The sequence below is a fragment of the Actinia tenebrosa genome, unplaced genomic scaffold, assembly GCF_029948245.1.
Source record: "Actinia tenebrosa isolate PJP-AT-01 unplaced genomic scaffold, QUT_ActTen_1.0 PGA_scaffold3__52_contigs__length_22856419, whole genome shotgun sequence".
Lineage (NCBI taxonomy): Eukaryota > Metazoa > Cnidaria > Anthozoa > Actiniaria > Actiniidae > Actinia > Actinia tenebrosa.
This window is the reverse complement of record NW_028292580.1, coordinates 9,724,906-9,733,261: the sequence shown is the minus strand read 5'-3', so window position 1 is coordinate 9,733,261 and position 8,356 is coordinate 9,724,906. Positions and strand designations below refer to the sequence as shown.

Genomic DNA, 8,356 nt, shown 5'->3' with positions numbered 1-8,356 from the left:
GTCTAGCAAGTTTAAAACGAAACAGCATTCTGTCTAAAGTTCCTGCCACAGTACAATCATGAATTATAGGCTTTCCCGGAAGGTGTCGTCTCAGTTCTTGGTTTATTTGTGCCAAAGTTAACATGCAGTTGTCGTTCAATATGTTGTTGAGGCAGTCTTTCATTTCATTGTCCACATGAACATTGTTGGCACCTCCATGTGGTCTTTCAGCGATTCGACCTTCATGCACATACCTTGCTACGATACTTCTAGCAGTTGACCTGTTTACGCCAATAGTATCTTCTACCATTAAATAATCTTTGTTTGCATCTTCAAAAGCCCTGATAATCCTTTCTCTTTGTTCAAGCAAAATCCAATTTCGAAGAGGCATCGTTAATCAACTAACCACAAAACGTTAGTATGTCTTCACTGCGGTGGCCTTTCTGAGATGACTGCTTTTTATATCATTTTGGAAAGTTGTTTTTACAGAACGTGTAAAACATTCTCATGTTAGGTTTCAAAATGTTGTTTTAGTGACAATATTTTTCGAAAACAAAAAAGCACCATTGATTGACTTTTTCTCTTATAATATCTTTATTTATTTAAAACATGCAATTCATGTCAAACCACACAAGAGAATGTTACATTCATGCTAATGGTTTTGTATTCGCTCAATAGATTGTCAATGTCATCTTTTTAAGTTGGCGTTTAATACTTCATAGATTATAAACAATGTATTGTCATTTCTGAATTTTATTGTATATATGTATATGTTTGTATATTGTATATTTATCGTTGTAATGCGCTTTTGATCATTATATGCTAAAAAGTGCAATATAAATTAATGAATGCTTATTATTATTACTATTATTATTATTATTATTAAATTATTATTCCATGCAAGCGAAAAAAAACAGAGAAAAACTTGTCATTTTCAAGCTTTATGGTTCCAAGAAGACTATTGGGTTTGAAGTAAAGTTATTGTTATTGTTATTAAGAAAGAGTGTGATCATTGAAATGATCTATCATCAAGCAACACATTTTTCACTTCAATGAAGTTTATTTCAAAGTATAAATGATTGTTTTAAAATTATATTCCTTCTTTTCATGGAGGATGTGTTATCCATGGGTTTATTCAGTCTCCATGCAAAATTGGCATTTTCATCAATGTTAATGAAACTTTCCAACAAAACTGCATCATGGATGAAATTTAGGTCGTTTATTTGCTCAAATTAGTGAACTGGGTATAAACAGTACTATCTGTTTGAATCCGTCTTCTGATCTTTTCTCCATTTACATCATAATGCTTCATGGTTAAGATTAAAGCTGAAGGCCCCAATATTTGTTCGTATTTCAGATCGTTGGTAGTTTTTTTTGCAGCTTTCACTTTCCACCATGCATTCCCGTTTTTTAAGGATTTCACCTTTGAATGCGTCATCAATTTGATTTTGAACATGTTATCTTTCCAATATTCCAATGTTATCTTGCCAATCGGGAAAGACAGTGGTATAGACAGTTGGATGTCATCTTGGACATGTGAATTTTGGCCACACAAGCATGTTTTGCACGTTGTTAGCATATGCTTGCTTTTTGGCTAGCAGTGCTTCCATCTGCCAAAATTTCATCCTTCAGATCATTTAGGAGGAAAAGAAGGCCCTCTTGTGCATCCTGCTGTCCATTATTGAGGTCGTGTTTCTTCTTGAATTTGGCATGCACTCACTTGCGAAAAATCGCATTTCACTTCTTTCTCATAACTCCTCATTCCTTTCAGTACCTCTGCGGTCTCCCTGGCAACAGATCCACTGTATTTGTCTTTTATGATGTTTGCAGAAAGCTGAAGTGTACTGAAATCGGTAAGTAGGCACTGAGTACATATCCATACCATAGGCTGTGACCAAAAAACAGCAAAATGTTTTGTGTTCATTAGAAAATTCAAATTTGCCGCCATTAGCGCTTCCATTGTCATGTCTTATACTACAAATAGACTGGGTATTTCGATAACAGAAAACATTTTTTTCGTAGAAAAATTATGTTAAATATTATTTACAACCAATATGGTTTCATTTAAGATTCACTCAAAAGCAAAATATAGGACTAATAGCAAAATTAAGAGTCCAAGTGGTAAGCTCTAAAACATGGGTCCTTGCACAGAGAGACACCACACTGTTGGCACTTGAACTTGGTCTCCACTGGATACCCTTTTGGTGTTTTCCTCTGGATTCTCTTGCAGCAGACACACTGCTGCTTGCGGCCATCGATTGACACAGAAATGTAACTTGCTTGAGCACTTGGATAGGCTACCAAAGGAGACTCCAAATTGATGGCAAGGTGCTTTCTTGACGAGAAGCCATTGATACGCTGCTTTGCAAGATCGAGTCTAAAATCTTGCTGGGGTTCTAACCAGTTCTAACTGCAAACGAAGAATATGAAGTTTAAATCAAGAGACAGCAAAAATTATATTTTTGTTTATGAGATTTTTATTTCTTTATCAACAATTGCATACTATTATATGTATATATGTTTGTATAATACGGGTAGAGTGTAAACAGTATATCTGTGAAATACAAATTAATACTATTTCGTACAAAATTGCTAAATAAACAATAGAAAACCAAGCATTTTGTACGAATTTGTGCAATTGTGTTTTACTAAAGTTTCACAGTTATACTGTTTGTGCTCCATTTTACTCATATTATTATTCTTCAACCGATAGGTTTTTATGATAATAATAAAGGGATTTTTCTTAAAGCTAATTTTAAAAGTAATAGTATTTCAGATTTGAGCATAATATGTGATATACATGTATAGTGTATATAAAAAAGGGTCAGTATCAGACCTTCATTAAATGATCGCACAACCTCAATTAAGACATCCTAAGATAAAACACTTAAAAGATTAGAAATAAAAGGACTTAGTTTATGACAATGACAATGACAATGTTTTATTTGCATCACTTTTACAAATTTTAAATTAAATTCAACTATTACCTTGAATATTAGATGCAAGCTCGCTATAATAACCTATAAGGGCTATACAGGACAGGAAGCTTCCAACTTATGTACAATATAACTAGGCAAGTAGATAGCAATGCAAGAGTAAAGGAAAAATAAGCATATATATGTATGATATGTATATTAGTACTAATCTATGTATAAAGGAAAAAAGTAAGGAAGAATGGAAGAATAAGCATAATTATATTAAACTTATATTTATAATAATGTACATTAATACTTAAATTGTTTATATATTTGTATGTGACGACGTATATTCATACTGGAAATGGATAGGATGATATCTACATGAGAGAAAAATCAAGGACATAACATGGAAAATTATGTTTCATAATTCTTTAACAAGGATTTTATCAATGTATTTTTGAATGACGATATGCTGGGAGCTTGCTTTAAATCCTTTTCAATAGCATTCCAAGTTTTCACACCAGCAAATTTCAGAGCAAATTTACCATAGTCAGTACGTGCTTTTGGGAGAGAGTAACAGCAGTTATAGGCAAGTCTAGTGTTATACTTATGTCTTCTTTCAATTGGTTCAAAAAACGAATCGAAGCATTTGGGGAGCTTCCCAGTTCTAAAGTTATAAACGAAAATGGCATTGTGTAAGAAGACAAGCTCAGGAAATTTGAGTATATTGTATTTTAGGAAAAGTGGGTTTGTGTGATCCCTATAGCCAGAGAATGATATCAATCTAAGTGCTTTCTTTTGAAGCAAATGTAACAACTTTGTTGTGGATGGATATGTATTTCCCCATGTTATAATTCCATATGTGAGAAAAGGATATATGAGACTGTAATATAGATTAACAAGTATGTTCTCGGAAGTATAGTGTCTAACTTTAGAAAGTAAGCCTATGTTTCTCCTGATTTTTTTGGCCACAAAAGCTACATGAGCTTTCCAATTTAGGTTGGAGTCTATCAGGACCCATAAGTAACTAGTGTTATTGACCCGTTTAAGAGCTGCTGTCCGTAAAAATCAGACATTAGGTGGCAACAGTCAAAAAATCGATTTTGTTCATACTTTGAAGTTAGATACCCTATCATATAACAATAATCCCTGTGCACTTGGTTTTGAAAAATTCTTTTTTGTTCGGGAGAAATTTGAATTTTTATGCAGATAGGCAAATATGCTAATTTGACGACTCTGAAATTGAGATAAATCACCGATCTCGTGTACGAAATACAATCAGTACTTGACCTTTCTAACCTAATAAACTTCAAATATGGTATTTCTATATGCCTCACAATGATTTTCAGACATGTAGCTGTAACGAAGAATTTCTGGAAGAATTATTTGCAAGACACAGTTTTCTTGAACTTAAAAGTACCCTCAAAACAAGTGAGAATTTTACCATGGCCGATACAACGGAAAAGCGAGATTTTCACTGTATGTGATGTCAAGATGATATTGTTCAAGATTGTGAAAAACAATTCTTAGGTAAATGTGTTTTTAAGCTTCTACGACCGATCAAATATGCCTAAATACGTTGTTTCAGAAAGGATTGTTTTTGCATAAATTAGCAAGTAAATGACTGCCAAAATTAAAATAGTATTTTTCAAACCTTTTATAAGCCGTTTGAGACATCAATACTTAGCAAATTTGAGGGATTTTTCTGAAGAAAGAACAGCATTTACTCCCTACTGCTTCACAAATCATGAATTCTAGGTATAGTGACGGTCATCTACACAAAAACGCGAAAGCGTTGCGTGACCACTGGCGGCCATGACCATTGGGGATAAAGAGTTCTCCTCAAAAACCTTATTTTTTTGCCGGCCCAGCCACTTGAGGACTAAAACTTAAATAACGAAGCCCCTTAAACTATTCTTTCTTTTAAAACAATATCCCCCTCTTGTATGCATAACAAATTTATGTAATATAGGAATGCAAACTTCGCTCTTCTCACGAACGCATCAAAAATAATAGATCGGCTCATGTTATACGCCCTCGTATTGTGTGTGACCCTTGAGGTAACATTTGTCTAGTTTCAGAGGCAGATCCAGGATATTTTTGAAGGGGGTCCAAAAAGTACATTCAATCAGTGACGTTATTTTTGAGGTCATACATACCGCTATACTTGTTGTAACCTTTCAGAACGCAAACATAACAACTTGATTTGGCTTTCAATTTATAAACCTACATAAGAGTTATGACTTTCAATAGAAAATTATCTGCAATATATCGTATGTTAAAAAAGGGGAAATAACGAGTTGTAAAGGGGGGTCCGCAGCCCTGGACCCCTCCGTTGGATCCGCCCTTGAGTTACGCGAGTGATTTCGGTATCGGTAAGTTATCACATGAATCCCGCTCAATATATACTCGTGTCATATATATTGTATTAATTTAGGAAACAAAAACTAATAATGTCGGTATAAATATTTTTTTCTTATAAAACGGCTTTAGTTGAAATGGTTGTTTTTCTTGTGAAAAGATGTGTGTGGACGAGTGGCGTCGATGTAGGATTGTTTTCTTTTCTTATCCTTTTTGCTGGTGTCCACATGTTGCTTTCATCGTGTTCTGCACAGCAAGCTCACACAGATTATAAACATCCAAGGATATGGGGTGCTGTATTAATATGGCATTCTGTACTTCCTTGTTCATTTTGTCCAGAGCCTTTCCTGGAAGCTTGTCGTCGTCTTGTGCATCTATTTCGGCGGGGACGACATTTTTCTTTGGCAATCGTGAAAAAAACCACTTGTTTAGACGTGAGGAACCCATCAGGACTGAAAAAACGGACACCATCAGAATTCTTGGCCTTCCTCAAGGACTTTGAGGAAGGCCAAAAATGCTTTCAGTTCGACCCCGTTGAGCTGTGCCACTCCTGTACTTGAGGTGGTGATAAGTGATGACAGGTTTTTTTTTTTTTTTTGATGTCATTGCAGGATCAACTGTATGCCCGGTCTGCTCACCAATGTTAAACTGGGCCATTAGATAGTCTTTCTGTATTTCCTTAAGACGTTTTCGACCTTCGTTTGATTTCATTTCCCAACCCATTTTGTGATCGAACTGAGCTAGTACTTAGAGGGTCCTGAAGGGGTCAAATGAGTGCTGGTATTATCCTTCTTTGGTGCTGGGAAAATAGGATATCATGCACTGGGATTCATAAACAAAAAACCATCAAAAGTGGTCTCGGGCTAAGAATAAAGGGATTTGAACTGGGATTTGAGTAAATGTTGGGCTTGGAAATGGGACTAGGAACCCCCTTCAGGACCCTCCATTTTTCATAGGAATACGCAGAGTTAATAGAGGGGAGTCCCCTCTATTAACTCTGGAATACGTCATCAGAGCCTTGCATAGATTTGAACGGCCAGGAGCTGCCGCTAACACGAACGTTATACTTTTAGATACTAAAACATAAGGAGGAAGACGCACAAATGTAGTTAACAACGGGAAATAAAAGTAGTATTTTCGGTATTTATTTTGATACATTAAAAAAAAAACTCACATGCACACACAGTATTTATTTTCCCGCCGCCGGTGGTCACGCAACGCTTTCGCGGTTTTGTGTAGATGGCCGTCACTACACCTAGAATTCATGATTGGTGAAGCGGTAGGGAGTAAATGTTGCCTGTTCGTCAGAAAAATCCTAAGTATTATTAGGTTAGAAAGGTCATGTATTGATGTATTTCATACGCGAGATCGGTGATTTATCTCAATTTCAGAGTCGTCAAATTAGCATATTTGCCTATCTGCATAAAAAGTTCAAATTTCTCCCGAACAAAAAAGAATTTTTCAAAACTAAGTGCACAGGGATTATTGCTATAAGATAGGGTATCTAACTTCAAAGTATGAACAAAATCGATTTTTTGACTGTTGCCACGAAATTTCGAATTGGTCTGGTTTTTACGGACAGCCGCTCTTAAGTCTCTTAGCGTTTATACAAAGTTCAATGTCATAGGTAATCTTTTTCTGAGGTGAATGAAAAATAATATAATTTGATTTGTCAATATTAAGTAACAATTTATTGGCAAGTAACCAGTTCTGGATGTTAACTAGCTCAATATTAATTTGTGCTTCTAGTCCTTGGATAGTATTATTACAATAGAAAAGATTTGCATCGTCTGCAAACAGATGGAAATCAAAAAGTGAGGAAGAGTTATGAAAGTTATTAGTGTACAACAAAAATAGAGTTGGGCCAAGGACTGACCTCTGTGGTACCCCACAGAAGATATTCATTACATCTGAATCAACTGCTGAGATTGAGACTAGTTGCTTCCTATTGCTTAGATAAGAGGTGAACCAGCTTAGCAGCAGTAAGGGGGACTCGCGGAGGGGGTACCGGGAGACACAGGTATTACCTGCGCCAAACCCTATGCGTCGGCAGCGGGTATTACCCGAGCGGCGCGATAATTCCCTTACTGCTGCTGTGTTTACGAGAGTAGAAAAGGTAGCCGAAAATGGTTGCCGAAACAATGGGTAAAAGTATACTCTTTTAACTGCTGCTGTGTTTGCGAAATCTATGTATTAAGTTAAAATATTTGTGTCGCAAACGAAGGTTAAAATATTTCCTAGATATAGATGGACAACATCGCGCGCATTCAAAACAAAACTGTACGCAAGCTGCGAACCCAGGTATTGGATCGTTTGGACGCCGACTTTGCCTTCACGACATTCACAGAAGGAGACACAGAAGAAATCATGGATGAAGAAAGAGCCGAAAAGATAATAGACCTGATGCCTGAAGGTAACTACCGTTTACAGTTAACGTTTATAAAGTATTACGACGGCGACTGGGTAATAGAAAGAGGCCGTAACCCTATTCGGGCGTCTGGTAAGCAGAACCTGTTTGTCTTAAATAAGCAAACGCGCCCCGGAGCGCTGGTAGGCATCGACGCGCTGTTCTACGAGGTTGCTTACCCTGTTACGGTAGTTATCTACGGTGCGTATGAGATCAAAGAGCCAGACGTTAGGAAACTCAAGCCAATGCGACATCCCGGCAACTGCGTCGGGAAACTGGTAAGGGAATTCTTTGAAGATTCCGACCGCGGAGGTAAGTTAACTCCGAAAAGAAAAGAAGCCATCAGGAAATGGGAAAACGCCACCTACAAAGCTGGGGCTACGATAGACAACATCAAGAAATTAGAAATTGCCTTAGGAAGGCGCATACACGTGAAAGACATCACAGACGGGTACATTTACCCTGGGACACATAAATACGGCGGCAGAGGCGCTCCTATAGTCATCTACCAGCATAACGGACACGCTTGGCGAGAACTTCGATTCCCGCGAAAGAAAGAAACCAAGGTCTACGAAACCTCCCCGTTGGTGAACTTGATTCATGAGAACTCAATATGGTTAATGGATTCGGAAGGAAGCCAGTTTATGACCCAAGACGGCACTTTGTGTCGCCCGGAAATCGAACACCAGCG

At 36.9% G+C, this 8,356-nt stretch overlaps 1 long non-coding RNA gene and 1 pseudogene across 1 annotated transcript in view; one reads left to right on the top strand and one right to left on the bottom strand.

The window, feature by feature from the left end:
- LOC148908465 (uncharacterized) overlaps window positions 1–370 on the bottom strand; it is a 1,072-nt pseudogene extending 702 nt beyond the window's left edge.
- The window catches only part of LOC148908464 (uncharacterized), a 10,556-nt gene extending 7,341 nt beyond the window's left edge, over window positions 1–3,215 (top strand). The window contains exons 2-3 of the long non-coding RNA XR_016120760.1: window positions 1,751–1,832; window positions 2,049–3,215. This is a non-coding gene — a long non-coding RNA (uncharacterized LOC148908464). The remainder of the gene's footprint in view (window positions 1–1,750; window positions 1,833–2,048) is intronic.
- Window positions 3,216–8,356: the final 5,141 nt, after the last annotated feature.